This window comes from Coffea arabica, chromosome 1e (genome assembly GCF_036785885.1).
Source record: "Coffea arabica cultivar ET-39 chromosome 1e, Coffea Arabica ET-39 HiFi, whole genome shotgun sequence".
NCBI lineage: Eukaryota > Viridiplantae > Streptophyta > Magnoliopsida > Gentianales > Rubiaceae > Coffea > Coffea arabica.
The window spans coordinates 8,379,515-8,396,761 of record NC_092311.1 but is presented as its reverse complement, the minus strand read 5'-3'; the positions used below and the strand labels follow the sequence as shown (position 1 = coordinate 8,396,761).

At 36.0% G+C, this 17,247-nt stretch overlaps 2 long non-coding RNA genes and 1 other non-coding gene across 3 annotated transcripts; all 3 read right to left on the bottom strand.

Annotated features, from left to right (window-relative positions):
• Positions 1–1,234: 1,234 nt before the first annotated feature.
• LOC140021245 (uncharacterized) lies at positions 1,235–2,529 on the bottom strand. The gene is made up of 2 exons (XR_011825122.1): positions 2,489–2,529; positions 1,235–1,509 (listed from the first exon to the last, which is right to left on the bottom strand). It is a non-coding gene; the product is annotated as an uncharacterized lncRNA (long non-coding RNA).
• Positions 2,530–2,566: 37 nt separating this feature from the next.
• LOC113737430 (uncharacterized) lies at positions 2,567–16,902 on the bottom strand. Its single transcript, XR_011825121.1, has 3 exons — positions 16,675–16,902; positions 16,137–16,579; positions 2,567–2,917 (listed from the first exon to the last, which is right to left on the bottom strand). It is a non-coding gene; the product is annotated as an uncharacterized lncRNA (long non-coding RNA).
• On the bottom strand, positions 6,510–6,616 carry LOC113743752 (small nucleolar RNA R71). The gene has a single exon (XR_003461191.1). It is a non-coding gene; the product is annotated as a small nucleolar RNA R71 (small nucleolar RNA).
• Positions 16,903–17,247: the final 345 nt, after the last annotated feature.

Below are 17,247 nucleotides of genomic sequence, written 5' to 3'. Positions count from 1 at the left end.
AAGGGCGACGATGAAGAAGAGGAAGAAGAAGAAACGATTTCTACTCTAATAATCACAGGAATCTACCTATGCTTCAATAAAGATATAGAGATATTGGAGTGATCAGCGATAAATAAATCGGAAGAGAGACTTACTGATTAAGATGCAGAAATAAGATTGCCTAAAAAAATTATAGAAGGGAGTATTCACTGGAGGAGAAAAGACAAAATTTCCTAGATAGATGGTTTTTCGAAATTGAAAACCTAAAACTGGAAGAAGAATATTGGAAGCAAAAAAGAGTAAAATAGATATGAGAAGTCTTCTATTTATAGAACGAAGATGGGGGAAGAATATGGACTTTTCTGGACTTTTGAAAATTCAATAAAGGTAGTTGCATGTAAAATTTGAAAAGGATTATGAATTTCTAGGGATGACATGATTGGTGGACACAATTTCTTAGCGAAGTGGTGGTTGGAATGTCGATTCAGGCATCGAGGAAATAATGGTGATCTAGCTTGGCTAATGATAGATTGCTACGTATCTAGTTCATTAAAGGTAAGATTTATTCAGATAAGAATAAAATTTGACTTCAGGGCTATGCATTGCATGTATGCCATGTGGCCACCCAAACTATCCCAACTTGGTATACACTACAAGAAAATTGTTCATCAGTGACAACACAAAGTCATCACAGAACATACAAATATCGTCACAAATACCTTTTATTGACGACTTTTTGATCGTCACAAAGTCGTCACTAAATCCCCGTCGATAAAAGTAAACAGTGACGACCTAAAATGTCGTCACTAAATAGTTCTCATTAGTGACGACTTTAAGTAGAGCATTTTTTACAAAAGATCAATTCGTCAATAAAACACTTCCAGATTGTCGTCACTAATGACAACTATTTAGTGACAACTATTTGGTCGTCACTAAATAGTTGTCATTAGTGACGACAATCTGGAAGTGTTTTATTGACGAATTGACCTTTTGTCAAAAATGCTCTACTTAAAGTCGTCACTAAAAAGCACCGAAAGCCATTGTATATAACTATTTTACTGACAACAATTGTCGTCACAAATGTAACTTAGATTTAGTGACAGTCTCTGTTGTGACAAGGAGTTTTTATTTTCTATTTTGTGACAACTTTTTTTTGTCATTAGATAATTTCATAATAGCTTAATAGTCATAATTTGGCCTGTAATCATTGCTAAATCATTGATTTTGAACAAACCATACAAATAAACATAAACGATTGATAACCAAAAGTATTTGCATTAGATTACATGGTAATAATATAGCATTCTCAAATGCCAAATTCAAGTGTACATTGCCCAACTAATGCCTACAAAAATAACATTTGTCCAAAATATCACTTGTACATAAGGTACATTTACAAAAGCAATCACAGTTTAAGAAATTGAAGAACATCTAAATGAACCACTCCATGAGCAAAAGGCAATTTTGTCTTCAACATTCTTCAACCATAACCATAGATATCTTCCAAAAGCTAGTATGAATAGCATTTATCTGTCATAAAAGAGTAAAAGAAGTAGGTAAGGGGAGGAGTACAATAATAAAGAACAAGTAATGAGACTTAGATTATTAAGACAAAAATTACAATTCATTAAGAACCTCATATAATTTGGGCCCACATATTACAACACCAGCAAGAAGTTAGAAATCACAGTCCAATCTATACAAATACAACACTGCATAAGCTCAACTAAAGAGCTCTCTAAAACAGTTTTTTTTAATTTTCTTTCTTCTTCTTTAAATAGCTCAACTTATTGAACAATTAAATTGGACTCCCACAGTAATTATTGTTTAATGTTTATGCTTTTGGTTGTTTATATATTAAAACTAGGTGATTGCTTCCCACGCAAGGCGTGGGAACTTTAGACCTGTTAGTAAGGTTGTATTTGTTATTGTAATATTTTTAATATTTTAGGTGATGAAAAGAGTGATGTGGTGTGTATCGTGAACTTGGGCTGGGAGTGAAAAGGAGTATTAGTCAAAAATATATTAGTTCAAAGAGTAGTCATGTACTAATACAAAGGATACAGCCAATGCAGTAATGATGATTCACAAGAAAAAGGAAAGCATGATATTTACATATACAGCAGTAATTTAGTATAGATGATTCAAAAGAAAGAGGCTCCTTTGACATTCAAATACATTCCATTAACATGTAACAACAACTCAGATGACAATGAAATAAATTCACAAGTACCAATCACTTGGTCATTACTGCAGTAACAGTTAATGGAAGTAGCAAGATATTGCTACAACTTGGTCACATGCAAATTTTTTTTTTGTTCTGGGTTCACAAGGAATGAATTTATAAATTATGAAGCAGCAAAATAAATTCACAAGTACCAATCACTTGGTCATTACCACAGCAACAGTTTCAATACCAACAGTTTCAACTTTCTTGAGACAATCAAGTTGCATCTTAAGTTTGCAAAATATCAAGTTTTACATGTCCATTAAAAATTTTAAAAAGTACCTTTGCTTTCATCACCACCTTTCCGGCTTAGAATACCTCCTGGAACACCACCCCCATAAGCCACTGCTTCACCTGGTTTTACACTCTTGTTGGGTTCCTTTCCATCAAAGTAGTCCTTGAGAAGTTATTGGACTTTTGGGATCCTGGTAGCCCCACTAACAGGAACAATTTCATGCATCTGGTGGTTCTCCAAACCAGCATCCCCCATAGCCTTCTTGACAAGTCCCATGTTTTTGCTAAAGAGGTCATTGTTCAACTCGTCAAATCAAGCATGAGTCCTAACTTGCTGCTGGCTGCTTAAAGCTCTTTTGGCACGTTCAGCTTCCCTCAGTTTTCCAAGTGGTCTATTGTGGTTGCTGATGTTCTTTCCATGTTTCTTGTTAATCAACTTGATGAAATATTCTATAATCCTTTGATGAAAGCCTTTGCCTACAATAAAATAGAGCAATTAGAACCATATGAAAGCTTTTTATAAGAAATGTAACTAATAAAACTTATACAAGAAATTGGTTGCTTTAATCATTGTTCAATATTTTGCAAAATCAACAGTTAATTAGTGTAGTTAGATAAACTTTTTTAATTCGTAGTTAGACAGGCAACTGCTGCTGCTCTGGGTTCATTGATAGTCCTAGCAACATTCAGCCCAGCAATAATACCTGCATTCTTTGTTGCCTGCCTCTGGGCATCATTGAAGTAAAATATGATTCAACGAATAACTCTAGAAATTGAACTATACCGGGAACAGTTACCACAACATCCTTAATTTTCTTTGCAAGGAAAGCTTCAGCTGCTTCTTTCATCTTAGTTAAAACCATTACACTAATTTCCTCAAGACTGAAGACTTTAACCTTACTATCCTTAATTTTCACCTAGATATAAGGTTTTCCATCCTTGTTCACAATCTTACAAGGAACGTCTAAACTTCATTAGTCTCAATCCTGTTATATAACAGTTAAGACTTCAGTGAGCATATGTATACACACCAAAATGTTCCAGCAAAAATGATAAATACACGAGTGTGCCTTACTTTCATCCAATAAGTCTCTTGACATCAAAGATAGTTCTTTCAACATTAACATCGAATCAGTCTTTCGCTACCAGCAAATGCAATCCATGATGGCTTAATACGATTCCTTGGTCATTTGCTGTGATTTCAACATGACCATTTTTGTAAATATGAGCACATGAATAGGTAGTTCCAAGATCTATTCCAATGACTATTCCCAATTTTACAGCTTATTCTTTGGTGATGGAAATTGTAGATAGACAGCCTTTTGCACCGAAAAATATTATTGGAAAAAGTAAAACTCTTATGTATAGTTTTTGAGAGAAAAAAACTAAAACACTGCAGGATGAAGCAATTCCACACTCATGATGAAATCCACAATTACTCGAGCAACCGTGGGATTGAAGAGTTTGAAGAGCTTGTGATAAGAGTTTATTTTACGTATTTTTAAGTGCATTTTATTAGTTAATTTTGAGTTGATTATTTAGTTTTATAATTAAAATAAAGAGGTTTTTGGTAAAATTATATATTTTTGGTAAAAGTGGATAATATTGCATTTCTATTGATTTTAATAGTAAAAACTTCATTTTTATGCAGGAATAATGAATCAATCACCAAAGGAGGTCAATTGAGGTGAAAAATAGAGATTTGGTGATGAATTTAAGTGGCAACAAGAAGAATGAAGTGAAAAACGTTCAAGTGAGGAAATGCAATACAAGTCAGTTTTGACACTTTTCAGTATTTTGACCATATCTGGAGCTACACTTATCGGATTGAGGTGATTTTTATACCATTTTAAAGCTAAGAAAGAGACCTACAATTCGTATGAAGACATCGAAATCCATTTCTGCCATCTTCATGGGCAAAACGTTGGAATACAGAAGCTGCACCCTGTGGTCGGAAGTTAAAACAGAGGTTTGAACAGGTGACAGTATTTCGATCATATCTCAGGCTACAAAGCTCCGATTTGGATGATTCTTGAAGCATTGGAAAGCTAACTCAAAGGGCTACAACTTTTGTGTTTTGCACAAAATCTAGTTCGGCCTTTATGATAGGGAAAATCGCAGATGAAGTAAGGCTAAAGTGAATACGCGAGTACACAAAACGTGACTTGTAACCGCGTTTTGTGTAGGCGCGTTTTATAGCCGAAATTCTGCAATTTGACTCAGCCAATTCTCTTGTGTTCATACCACTTTCCAGCTATAAGATGCAAGGGAATTCGGTGCACATGCTTCAGAAGACAAAAGGGCAAGAAAAGTGGCTTATTTTCAAGTCAAAAATATTGGTTTTTGACTATGCTAACAAAGTGGAGATTTGGGAATCAAAGGATAGAATTTGACTTGGAAAAATGGAGCATTTGAGTGTTTTTTATGCAGAGATATGGGGAGAGATCTGAGGACCATTCGTAGCTTAGTTTCTGACAGAAAAACATAGTCTCTCTAGCTAGGTACTTGCAAAGGACAATTGAGGTTTCATCTTGTAATCATCTAAGTTCAAGACAAAGGAGATTTTTGGAAGGTTTCACCATATCTTGGCTAAGACTTTCTTTACTCTGTTTGTATTTGTAATTCATGATGATTTACATTAATGAAGTTATGAGTGTTTCATCATTCATGAGTAGCTAATTTCCTTTATCTAGGGAGTAGATGAAGCTTATGGCCAAATGATATGAAGTGATTGTGATTTATGCTTGTTATGTCTTGTATTAACTTATCTACTTGTGTATGTTGGATTACTTGTTGTTGCTTGATCACCAATAGCAGGTTTATAGTTGTTTTTACTCATTGAGAAATGGTAAAAATAATGGAATGACATAAATAGAGCTTGAGTAGTATATTCATGAGAATAGAAATACATTCAAGTGGATGAAATCTGCATTTCATGTGTGAATAAGAACAGATTTAGTATTTACCAAGAGATTAGGAAAAACTAATCTGTTTTAACCCATTATTATCATGAGAATGTGATTTTGGTATTTCTGGAAATGAATCCTTGGTTAAACAAGAGCAGTAACAAGTGTTGAATTAATTCATTTTAGATCTTTTGTGTCATAAGTGGAATCTACATCCCTAGATCTTAATATTTAGTGAATTCTACTCCTATTGTGAAATTGCATTTATCTATTTAAGAATTTTTGTAGTTGAATTAAAATCTGAAGTTTCTGCTCAAATTAATTGTAAGTCTAAATAATAGAGTAAATTAGTATCTAATAATTGTTTTAATTGCTCCTCGTGGGATCGACCCGATACACATCTTGTACTACAATTGCGACCTGTATACTTGCAGTCCAACGGGTGTAAAATCGGAATTAAACTTGCATTGATAAAAAAAATCCCGTCAAGTTTTTGGCGCCGTTGCCGGGGAGCGGCAATATTAGAGCCTAATCATCTTTATTAATTTAGACAGCTTTATTTTATATTGTAATCAGTTTTTTTACCATTGAAGTTGCATAATATCCCTTATTTCTGTTTGTAGTGTATGCACCGGGAGTCTCGAGAAGTCGCACCTTTCGATTCAGAAATTGAGAGGACACTACGTAGACAAAGGAGGCATCCACCACAGCAAGAGGAACAAGAGATTTGGCAACCTATAGAGGAAATTTTGATAGAACTACCATTTGAAGAAGAAATGGCTGAAAATGAAGCAAATAGGCGAGTTCTACGAGATTTTGCTCTACCAGGAACACAAGGATCTCAAACGAGCATAGCAAGGCCTACGGTAAATGCTAACAACTTTGAGATTAAACCATCACTTATCCAAATGGTTCAACAGTCTCAATTTGGAGGTAATGCAGCAGAAGATCCTAATACACACTTAGCTACATTCTTAGAAATATGTGATACAATTAAAATGAATGGAGTTAGTGATGATGCTATAAGGTTAAGATTGTTCCCATTTTCATTGAGAGATAAGGCCAAACTTTGGCTACACTCTCATGCTCCTAATACTTTCACTGGATGGGATGAACTATCAAGAGCATTTTTGAATAAGTATTTTCCACCTGGTAAGACTGCTAAGCTAAGAATGGATATCACTGGTTTTAGTCAAATGGAAGGAGAATCATTATATGAAGCATGGGAAAGGTTTAGAGATTTGTTACGGAAATGTCCACACCATGGACTACCCGAATGGCTGATTATACAAACCTTTTATAATGGTTTATCTTTCTCCACTAAAACTATTATTGATGCAGCCGCAGGTGGAGCTTTAATGGGTAAATCACCCCAAGAAGCTCAAAATTTGATAGAAGAAATGGCCGCAAATAACTACCAATGGGCCAATGAAAGAGGTAATACGAGACGTCACGCAGGTATGATCGAAATGGACACTCTCAATATGTTGAGTGCCCAAATGAATAACGTGATGAAGTTATTGAGTAGACAAGGTGGAGTTAGCCCAAGTTCATCTAATGCTCACGTAGCTTGTTGTTCTTTCTGTGGAGGTGAACATGATATTAATGAGTGTGTTGATTCTGAGCAGGTACAATTTGTCAATAATTACAACCGAAATGCTCCAAATAATCCCTACTCGAATACTTACAATCCGGGGTGGAGAAATCATCCAAACTTTGGATGGAAAGATCAAGGCAATCAACAAAGGCCAACCAATCCGCCGGGATTTCAACCAAGGCAACCACAGGCTGAAACTAAACCAAGTTGGGAGATCGCGGTGGAAAAACTTGCTAAGGTGACTTCGGACAGATTTGAACGAGTAGAAGGGAAACTGGATCAACTCACTACAATGTACAGGAATGTGGAGGTTCAAATTGGTCAAATTGCCAATGTGATTAACAATAGAAACCCTGGTGAATTACCAAGTAAAACCGAAGTGAATCCGAGAGAGCATGTCAATGCAATCATTCTTAGAAGCGGTAAAACGGTTGAGGGATTCGATTTTGAAAATTCAGGTGGTGAAAAAGACAAGAAGCAAGCAATTGAAGGGGAGCAAGAAAGTCAAAATGATCATGTTATCATTGATATTGATGCACTTCATCCCAAATTAAATTCTCATTTAAATTCTAATGTGATACCTTTTCCTCACAGGTTGAAGAAAGATGGACAGGATCGGGAGTTTGAAAAGTTCTTCAAAATGTTTAAACAATTGCACATTAACATTCCTTTCATTGATGCTATAACACAGATTCCCTCTTATGCACGTTTCTTGAAAGACATCATGTCAAAGAAGAGGAAAATTGTAGATAATGAGATGATAGCATTAACGGAAGAGTGTAGTGCATTGATTAAGAATAAACTCCCTCCTAAATTGAAAGATCCGGGAAGTTTTTCTATTCCTTGCACTATTGGTCAATTGCATTTTTCTAATGCTTTATGTGATTTAGGTGCAAGTGTGTCACTTATGCCGTTATCGGTTGCCCGGAGATTGGGACTTCAAGAGCTAAAAGCTACCAATATTACATTGCAATTGGCGGATCGGTCAATCACACGTCCCACGGGTATTTTGGAAAATGTGCTCATAAAGGTAAGACAATCTATAATACCTGTGGATTTTGTTGTCTTAGATATTGAAGAAGATGTGAGAATGCCAATTATTCTAGGACGACCGTTTTTAGCCACTGCACGAACTATAATTGATGTAGAAAAAGGTAAGCTTATATTACGGGTTAATGGTGAGGAATTGGAATTCAATTTGGAAAATAAAGAAGGGAATATAGAGCCTACTGCTCTTGTTTCTAATATGCCATATGATGAAAAGGTCAACCAAGAAAGGACCGAAGAAGTTAAATTTATAAATGTCCTTGGTACTAACTTTCATGGTGTAGGAACAAAGGAGGAGAAGATAAGGATGGAAGTTGGCTTAATAAATTCTCCATTCCATGAAGAAAATGGTGAAAAGTTGAGCCAATTCAGAAAAGACAAGCAAAATCCACTCCAAGGTGAAGTTGAGCCTCTCTATGACAAGTCTAATATTCCTCCTTGGCATTTGAGGAAATTGGACTATGAAGATCAATGCATGGTTCACCACATGGTGGATTGGTTCGGGAGTTTCGACCCATGGGGAGAAAATCTCTCTCTAATGCTCTAAAGTGATTCAACTTTTTCAGTCGAGCCAACGACTATAAACAAAAGCGCTAATTGGGAGGCAACCCAATATTTAGGTTATATTTGTTAACTTGGTGTGATTTTGCGGTTTGAATCAATGTTTTAGCTAAATTGTTGTTTTTGTAATGTAGGGTTGGCAATTGAAGGCAAGGAAGACCAATTGAGTACAAAAAAGGCGAACTTTGATCAAACAACTCAACCCCTCGATTTGCGTTAAAGGTGTTTTTGATTCATTATAAAGGGGTAAAATGCATGTTTTTAATGTTTTACATTTGTTCCAGCCATTAAAATTGGCAAACAAATGATCTATGATGCATTTTGAGTCATTGGGGTACCTTTTGTAATTTTTCAAAAGTTGAAATTCTGCTAAAAATCGAAGCAGAAAACGCGTTTTCAAAGCAAACGCGACTACAAGTCGCGTTTCTAGGAATCGCGTTTTCAATTCTGCACCTGCAGAAAAGAAAACGCGCCTTCAAAACGCGACCCAAAGTCGCGTTTTAATGGAATTCGCGTTTTCAAGCCTGGATCAAGACTCAAAAACGCGACTTCAGAAACGCGACTCGAAGTCGCGTTTTCCATCACAGTCGCGTTTTCATTCCTGCAAGATTTGTGCAGGAAACGCGACTTCAAAAACGCGAGTTGAAGGCGCGTTTTTAGTCGCGTTTTCCGTATCTGAATATAGCCTTCAGAAACGCGATTTCAGCCTTTCTTCTTCACTTCTCCAATTTTTCCAGCCGCGTTTTTCCCTCTTCCTTCTACCCAACTCACAAATTTTCATTTATACTCCATAATCTTGCTAGAAATCATCACCCCAACACCTTTTGAGCTTCATACAACCTTTTTAACCGATTAAAATCCAAGAAAAACACCTAAAATCAGGTTTTTGAGGGATTGAAGGTTAGGGTTCTTAAACTCTAATTTCTTCAATTGGAGGTCAATTGGAGGTTGTTTCATAGGGCTTTTTGCATTTTTAGCATCACCAAACATCCTTCTACGTGATTGAGGTAAGTTTCTTCATCAAATCTTTTGATTTTAGAAGTTCATATTTTTTATCCTGAGCTATCTGACATCTTTTAATTTCGAAAATTTGATGAGGTTCAGGGCTATTTTTGATTTTATTCATGATTATTATGATTGTTTAAGCATGTTTAAATGTTTAAATGTAGCAATTTATTGGTTTTCAAGTACTTTAAAATTCACAATTGCTATATTTAGATGAAATTGGAAAAAGGAACTAGGATGTTTTTGAGCCATTGGTGATGTTAAATTATGGTTAAAAAGGGTTAGTTGATGATGTTTAAGCATGTGCATTGTGTATAGTGAGTAATTTGGTTGATTTGGTGAGTTAGTTAGCTTAATTTTTGCCTAAGCATGATTATAACTAAAAGCATATTATTATTGTTAATTCTCAATAGTTATAATCATAATTGTTGCTAATTTCACCGATTGGGTTATAATTATTGCATATCTTGTTTCAATTGGTGATTTTGAGTAATTTTTGGGCATAAATTTTTGTTCTCTTATTTGGTCCTATATATTAGTTATTGGACGTGTTATCACTTGAAGGAATCAATTAGAGATTATTTGGATCATTTTCGGATATTCATGGCTAAATTTTTAATTGTGTCCAATTACATGAGTTTAATTGCAATATTTTCCAATAGGTACTATGCCAAGGGGAAGACGTGTAATAACCTCGTCCTCTAGCAGTGAGGAGAGGGAGGAAAATGAACAAATGGAAGTATCTGAAGAGGAGAGTTCACCTTCTCCTCCGCCAGTGAGTCGTCAACCTGGTGAGGGCACTTCTCGTGGAGCGGGAATGTCTGTATTTGACAGTGCTCGGTTCAACACTCGCAGGAATCAGGAGTGGCATGAGGCGCGTGCTAATTTGGAATTCCTGTTTGAGATGCACGTGAATCCGACAGTTGAAATGATGTATAATATCTCGGACGCTTTTGCTCAACTTGGATGGGCTCCGATTCTCACCCTTCCAAATCATTACTACCCAGACCTGGTGCGCGAGTTTTACGCCAACATTGAAAGTAAGGCGCGCCATAGTGGAGAAATAGTTGAGTCCTGGGTGCGTGGAAGACGAATCATCTTGTCACGGCAAGATTTGGCTGCTATTTTGGGGTGTATGGATGATGGACGTCCAGTAGATTTGAAGAAGGAGTTTGTTCCCCCGAATAGGAGGTGGGATCCATCATTGGCCATGGCTAGGTTTGGTCTCGAGTACCAACCCTTTCGCTCTACAAGGAAGGAGACCATTTTGGCGAATGTCTTCGAACCTCGTCATCGGCTTATCATTTACATGATGGCTCACAATGTCATCCCAAAGAAGACGGGGCACACGGAGGTTCGCAAGAGCGATATCTACTTCTTGGATTACATGTTCCATAACCGGACATCTCCATATGCTCGTATTTCGCTGCCTAATATCATCATTAGCCACATTCGGTCTACGGCGAGGCGTAAGACGACTTCCTTCAAACTATCATTTCCTCGTCTACTGACTTTAATCTTTCCCCGTTTTGAGGTTCAGTTGGAAGGAATGAGGCGGGAGTATGTTCCACCACGTGCTGAGATGACTATCACTACTCTTCGCCGCCTTGGTATTGGCACGGGAGACATTCCACGCCCTGTTCAGGAGCGGAGACAAAAGGCTAGACATGGTCGCGATGGAGCTGGACCATCTACTGCAGCACCACCTCCTCCTCCGCCACAGACCAACTGGCAGCGGCTTTTCGGTCGCTTGGACGACATCGACCATCATTTAGCCCGACTGGATACTCGCCTAGACCACATTGAACATCATCTGGGCGTACATCCACCTCCTGTCAATGATGATGAAGATGACGATGAAGGGGATGATTGAGGCTGCCCCTTTGGCTGGCTTTTCTTTTGTTTGCTTGTTTGCTTGTTATTTTTATCTTTTGTTTGAAAAATGTTAACTTACATTCCTTATTTTGAATATTGGAACTTGTGGCAGTAACTAGTAGATCGTTGCCTGTGGATGGTTGAGCGGTCGATGACTCATGATTCAAGGCTTCACTGGACCGCAGTCATCTCACTTGGGGAGTCACTTGTTCCTTTCTTCTGTTTCTTTTCTTTTCTTTCCCTACACATTGAGGACAATGTGTATTCTAAGTGTGGGGGAAGAAATGTGTGGTACTTGTGATTTTAGTTGTGTTTGATATAATTCTTGTGCTTAAATGGTGTTTCTTGTGGTTGCTGGCAGGGAGATTTAGTCCACTTTTAAGGGGAGACTCTGTCAAAATTTTTCCAAAACCTTATACATATATATGTTATTAACTATAATAAATAAATAAAATTTTGTCACTTATCCTTTTGAAATAAATATATGCGGTTTTGATACTTCTTTTCTCATGAAATTTGGAAATGATTTTTATGTGATTATAATTTTTACATCTATAGGAAAGTATATCTAGTAAAGTGGAGAAAATTATGCCTACATTTTGTATATTTGATGAAAATTCTTCTTTTTATCTAATTTTATAAGATAAGAAATTAATATGGTTAATAAGTGTCATACTCTTCTCATGATTACTCTTAGATGGAATTTTATTATATATTGTTAAAAAAAAAAAAAAAAAATGGTTATTCTGCTCCAATGATTCTCGTACCGAGTAACCGGGGGTTGGCATCTACAAATGTCGACATTCGCGTAAAAAGGTACTTGAATTAAGAGTATGCAAAGCAACTTGAGTATGTGAAATGTTGAGTAACCGGGGATCTGCATCTAAAAATGTTGATCTTCGCGTCAAAAGGCATTTTTCACAACTTAAGTAATATTTAATCCTTAAAATATATATATATATATATATATATATATATATATATATATATATATATATATATATATATATATATAAAAGTAAATTAAATCCCTCTTTAAGAAAAATAAGAAGTTGATCATGAGATTAGTTAGCATCTTTATTGACTATAGGAGTTGCTTGCTTGCGAAATTGGATAAAAATAAGAAGTTGAGTTGAATTGGTAAAATTATGGTATACTTGGCTCTTCTTTGCTTGATATTATGAGTACTTGAACTTAATGGAAAGATCACATAAGGGTTATTTACCTTGATTCAAGGAAATGGAGTTGAAATACTACATATGTTTATTTTAAATTTTTGGATCATTGATGGTTGGAATTTTATATTGCTTGAGGACAAGCAATGATTCAAGTGTGGGGGTATTTGATAAGAGTTTATTTTACGTATTTTTAAGTGCATTTTATTAGTTAATTTTGAGTTGATTATTTAGTTTTATAATTAAAATAAAGAGGTTTTTGGTAAAATTATATATTTTTGGTAAAAGTGGATAATATTGCATTTCTATTGATTTTAATAGTAAAAACTTCATTTTTATGCAGGAATAATGAATCAATCACCAAAGGAGGTCAATTGAGGTGAAAAATAGAGATTTGGTGATGAATTTAAGTGGCAACAAGAAGAATGAAGTGAAAAACGTTCAAGTGAGGAAATGCAATACAAGTCAGTTTTGACACTTTTCAGTATTTTGACCATATCTGGAGCTACACTTATCGGATTGAGGTGATTTTTATACCATTTTAAAGCTAAGAAAGAGACCTACAATTCGTATGAAGACATCGAAATCCATTTCTGCCATCTTCATGGGCAAAACGTTGGAATACAGAAGCTGCACCCTGTGGTCGGAAGTTAAAATAGAGGTTTGAACAGGTGACAGTATTTCGATCATATCTCAGGCTACAAAGCTCCGATTTGGATGATTCTTGAAGCATTGGAAAGCTAACTCAAAGGGCTACAACTTTTGTGTTTTGCACAAAAGCTAGTTCGGCCTTTATGATAGGGAAAATCGCAGATGAAGTAAGGCTAAAGTGAATACGCGAGTACACAAAACGTGACTTGTAACCGCGTTTTGTGTAGGCGCGTTTTATAGCCGAAATTCTGCAATTTGACTCAGCCAATTCTCTTGTGTTCATACCACTTTCCAGCTATAAGATGCAAGGGAATTCGGTGCACATGCTTCAGAAGACAAAAGGGCAAGAAAAGTGGCTTATTTTCAAGTCAAAAATATTGGTTTTTGACTATGCTAACAAAGTGGAGATTTGGGAATCAAAGGATAGAATTTGACTTGGAAAAATGGAGCATTTGAGTGTTTTTTATGCAGAGATATGGGGAGAGATCTGAGGACCATTCGTAGCTTAGTTTCTGACAGAAAAACATAGTCTCTCTAGCTAGGTACTTGCAAAGGACAATTGAGGTTTCATCTTGTAATCATCTAAGTTCAAGACAAAGGAGATTTTTGGAAGGCTTCACCATATCTTGGCTAAGACTTTCTTTACTCTGTTTGTATTTGTAATTCATGATGATTTACATTAATGAAGTTATGAGTGTTTCATCATTCATGAGTAGCTAATTTCCTTTATCTAGGGAGTAGATGAAGCTTATGGCCAAATGATATGAAGTGATTGTGATTTATGCTTGTTATGTCTTGTATTAACTTATCTACTTGTGTATGTTGGATTACTTGTTGTTGGTTGATCGCCAATAGCAGGTTTATAGTTGTTTTTACTCATTGAGAAATGGTAAAAATAATGGAATGACATAAATAGAGCTTGAGTAGTATATTCATGAGAATAGAAATACATTCAAGTGGATGAAATCTGCATTTCATGTGTGAATAAGAACAGATTTAGTATTTACCAAGAGATTAGGAAAAACTAATCTGTTTTAACCCATTATTATCATGAGAATGTGATTTTGGTATTTCTGGAAATGAATCCTTGGTTAAACAAGAGCAGTAACAAGTGTTGAATTAATTCATTTTAGATCTTTTGTGTCATAAGTGGAATCTACATCCCTAGATCTTAATATTTAGTGAATTCTACTCCTATTGTGAAATTGCATTTATCTATTTAAGAATTTTTGTAGTTGAATTAAAATCTGAAGTTTCTGCTCAAATTAATTGTAAGTCTAAATAATAGAGTAAATTAGTATCTAATAATTGTTTTAATTGCTCCTCGTGGGATCGACCCGATACACATCTTGTACTACAATTGCGACCTGTATACTTGCAGTCCAACGGGTGTAAAATCGGAATTAAACTTGCATTGATAAAAAAAATCCCGTCAGCTTGCTCAAACATTGTGGTGACCATCCCAAGAACAAGTGGAAAAAATAAGAACTCATTTAATTTCAAGAAAATGAAATGAACATCAAGTATCAAACTAACAAACAGTGCAGGAACAGAAGAAGGATATGAACTGCGAAGAACAATCTGATAGATAGCCTAGTGGTTAATGGTTTTTTTTCCCATCTCCCTTTTTTCTTCCTTCCCAATCCTTCCTTGCTAAAAAATGGCTTTGAAAGTATCAAATAGTACCTATCAAATTAGCGAACTGAGTTAGTTTAAAGAAGATCCTATAATAGTTATTCTAAAAATCTTTAGTCACTTGCTACGTGAGGAGGGCGTGGCAGATAATAACTCTTTGTTTTTTGGCTCATTTCGAATTGATATACTTTTTGGCTTAATTGGAGAGAACTAATTTGAATCATTTCCAACCAATTTACAGATAAAAAAAATTTCATTTATGAAAATGAAATAGAAAAAATAATAGCACAAAAACAATGAAAATAGACATCAATGGCTAGTAAAAAAAATGTGTTCTTCTATCATTGAAAATTAGGCCAATGCTGATCAATGAGCTATAGTTGTTTGACTATCAACAGACATAATATCAAGAAATTATGAGAGCTTTTTTTGTTGTAACATCAACAGGCATAATATCAGATGTGTAATCTTGTTTTACCAGAGTTTCTGCCTATACAGTGATAATCTAGCACATTAACAGGCAAAAACAATAATCAGGCAGACAGTCACTGAATCGAATAATCAGGCAGCTTATTTTCATTGAGCACCACCTTGCCATCAGAATAGTAAAAGTTCGCTGTCTCTAAGTAGAATTTTTTCACTTCACAATATTTACAATCCAATGCATCAGGCAGACGGTCAACATTATGGCTAATGAAATTCAGAGCATCTAACCAGCTATATTTTTATGAGCGTGTTATGTGCATATCAATGGGTTATAAATATTTGAATATGAATAGATGTAAGATAAAGAAAGAACGAGACCTTTGTTTTGCATACAAGTCTTCTCATACTTCATCCTCCAAAACTGGGAATCCTAAAATTAGTTCAGGAACTCTGGGGCTAAATTACAAAAAAGAAAATGGAATGACCAGAATTGCAAATTTAAGCAAACGATCGTCTTCCCCAAGCAGATTACGCATCAATCTTCTATTTAGACCTTCACTCGGGCATTTTAACAAACAGTACATGGGCATAGAAGGATCCAGCAATTTTTGCTCAATTGGGACTGTAATTAGCCCCCCAAAATTTGTCAAAACACAAGAGATTTCAGTCCAAACAACATACAATAGCATACAATCTAAAATCGTTAGCAATCAACATGAAGTTGGCACTGAACAAACGCACGGCAAACATGCTTTGAGACTTTTCAATGTTCATACTAAAAATGGAAAACTAAAATTCAAAGAAGGCAGACGGCTTACAGCGTTTGCTTGGCGAAGTCTGCAGGCGATGGTGATGGTCGAAGGAAGGTGCGAATGATCAGGCGGCTGTAGCTGCCATGGTAGCCGCGCTGGAGCTGGGCGCCAGTGGTGGGTGGCAACATGAAATCGAGGAGCGACAGTGAGAGAGAAAGGCCGTGCGGGAAGGGGAGATGCGTCAGGCAGCTAGGCGGCGCACGAAATGGAGGTGCCGTGGCGGAACTTGAAGGCGGCGGAAATTGGATGAGAGCAGAGTGACGGCAGCTATGGAGATTGCGCGCTGTGATGGCCGATGAGCGGCTGTTGCTCTGTATTTTCTTTGTGTCCCCTCTAGGCCAAGACCTTTCTCTGTTTCTGGTTTCACTTCCTCAATCACCAGCCCCCAAATGAAACTTTAGTCTTTTCCTTCGTTCCCCTGCCGACGTCCCCCTTTTCTTCCTCGACAGCTAAAAGATTTTGGGCAGAAATTTGCAAAAAATATTGTAGAATATTAGGGATTTGGAATAATTGGGGAAAATGTATAGGAGAGAGAAAAACGAACCTTTCCAATGAAAACCTTGCCCTTTAATGCTGGACAGCCATGGTGATGCTAGTGAGAAGCCAGAGAACGGATTTGTTGTGTGGGTGAAGGTATCAGGTGCCGTGCGGAAGCTCTGTTTTGTGCTCAGTGCAGAAGCTTGTTTGTTTCAGCTCGGTGAAAGTTTGTGTTGCTCAAGTGTTCCGTTGCTTTAACTCAGACCAAGTGTTCCGTTGCTTTTCTTTTCAGAATGTGTTCCGCTGCTTTGGTCTTTGCTTTGCTTTGGATATTGTTTTTGTTGCGCGGCACTTCCACTGTGATTTGATCAAAATTTTGACTTCGCTCATTTTCCCTCCATTTGATACCAAAAATCATGTTTTTTTCTGGATTTGTAATATGGTTTGAACCATAGATTTTAATGCTATAGTATTATTCTTTATTTTTTAGCAAAAAAGTAAAAATTTTCATCAACATAGGTGGCAAAATTTGTTAATTTCATATAATTGAAAATGTACTTTTATAATTTGCTAATATTTTATACTAATTTCTTATAATTGCAGCACTAAAGAACATCATGTAATTGAAAATAATTAAACT